Below are 2500 nucleotides of genomic sequence, written 5' to 3' on the forward strand. Positions count from 1 at the left end.
CTAACCCTAACCCTAACCCTAACCCTAACCCTAACCCTAACCCTAACCCTAACCCTAACCCTAACCCTAACCCTAACCCTAACCCTAACCCTAACCCTAACCCTAACCCTAACCCTAACCCTAACCCTAACCCTAACCCTAACCCTAACCCTAACCCTAACCCTAACCCTAACCCTAACCCTAACCCTAACCCTAACCCTAACCCTAACCCTAACCCTAACCCTAACCCTAACCCTAACCCTAACCCTAACCCTAACCCTAACCCTAACCCTAACCCTAACCCTAACCCTAACCCTAACCCTAACCCTAACCCTAACCCTAACCCTAACCCTAACCCTAACCCTAACCCTAACCCTACTAACCCTAACCCTAACCCTAACCCTAACCCTAACCCTAACCCTAACCCTAACCCTAACCCTAACCCTAACCCTAACCCTAACCCTAACCCTAACCCTAACCCTAACCCTAACCCTAACCCTAACCCTAACCCTAACCCTAACCCTAACCCTAACCCTAACCCTAACCCTAACCCTAACCCTAACCCTAACCCTAACCCTAACCCTAACCCTAACCCTAACCCTAACCCTAACCCTAACCCTAACCCTAACCCTAACCCTAACCCTAACCCTAACCCTAACCCTAACCCTAACCCTAACCCTAACCCTAACCCTAACCCTAACCCTAACCCTAACCCTAACCCTAACCCTAACCCTAACCCTAACCCTAACCCTAACCCTAACCCTAACCCTAACCCTAACCCTAACCCTAACCCTAACCCTAACCCTAACCCTAACCCTAACCCTAACCCTAACCCTAACCCTAACCCTAACCCTAACCCTAACCCTAACCCTAACCCTAACCCTAACCCTAACCCTAACCCTAACCCTAACCCTAACCCTAACCCTAACCCTAACCCTAACCCTAACCCTAACCCTAACCCTAACCCTAACCCTAACCCTAACCCTAACCCTAACCCTAACCCTAACCCTAACCCTAACCCTAACCCTAACCCTAACCCTAACCCTAACCCTAACCCTAACCTAACCTAACCCTAACCCTAACCCTAACCCTAACCCTAACCCTAACCCTAACCCTAACCCTAACCCTAACCCTAACCCTAACCCTAACCCTAACCCTAACCCTAACCCTAACCCTAACCCTAACCCTAACCCTAACCCTAACCCTAACCCTAACCCTAACCCTAACCCTAACCCTAACCCTAACCCTAACCCTAACCCTAACCCTAACCCTAACCCTAACCCTAACCCTAACCCTAACCCTAACCCTAACCCTAACCCTAACCCTAACCCTAACCCTAACCCTAACCCTAACCCTAACCCTAACCCTAACCCTAACCCTAACCCTAACCCTAACCCTAACCCTAACCCTAACCCTAACCCTAACCCTAACCCTAACCCTAACCCTAACCCTAACCCTAACCCTAACCCTAACCCTAACCCTAACCCTAACCCTAACCCTAACCCTAACCCTAACCCTAACCCTAACCCTAACCCTAACCCTAACCCTAACCCTAACCCTAACCCTAACCCTAACCCTAACCCTAACCCTAACCCTAACCCTAACCCTAACCCTAACCCTAACCCTAACCCTAACCCTAACCCTAACCCTAACCCTAACCCTAACCCTAACCCTAACCCTAACCCTAACCCTAACCCTAACCCTAACCCTAACCCTAACCCTAACCCTAACCCTAACCCTAACCCTAACCCTAACCCTAACCCTAACCCTAACCCTAACCCTAACCCTAACCCTAACCCTAACCCTAACCCTAACCTAACCCTAACCCTAACCCTAACCCTAACCCTAACCCTAACCCTAACCCTAACCCTAACCCTAACCCTAACCCTAACCCTAACCCTAACCCTAACCCTAACCCTAACCCTAACCCTAACCCTAACCTAACCCTAACCCTAACCCTAACCCTAACCCTAACCCTAACCCTAACCCTAACCCTAACCCTAACCCTAACCCTAACCCTAACCCTAACCCTAACCCTAACCCTAACCCTAACCCTAACCCTAACCTAACCCTAACCCTAACCCTAACCCTAACCCTAACCCTAACCCTAACCCTAACCTAACCCTAACCCTAACCCTAACCCTAACCCTAACCCTAACCCTAACCCTAACCCTAACCCTAACCCTAACCCTAACCCTAACCCTAACCCTAACCCTAACCCTAACCCTAACCCTAACCCTAACCCTAACCCTAACCCTAACCCTAACCCTAACCCTAACCCTAACCCTAACCCTAACCCTAACCCTAACCCTAACCCTAACCCTAACCCTAACCCTAACCCTAACCCTAACCCTAACCCTAACCCTAACCCTAACCCTAACCCTAACCCTAACCCTAACCCTAACCCTAACCCTAACCCTAACCCTAACCCTAACCCTAACCCTAACCCTAACCCTAACCCTAACCCTAACCCTAACCCTAACCCTAACCCTAACCCTAACCCTAACCCTAACCCTAACCC

This window comes from Myxocyprinus asiaticus, unplaced genomic scaffold (genome assembly GCF_019703515.2).
Source record: "Myxocyprinus asiaticus isolate MX2 ecotype Aquarium Trade unplaced genomic scaffold, UBuf_Myxa_2 HiC_scaffold_190, whole genome shotgun sequence".
Lineage (NCBI taxonomy): Eukaryota > Metazoa > Chordata > Actinopteri > Cypriniformes > Catostomidae > Myxocyprinus > Myxocyprinus asiaticus.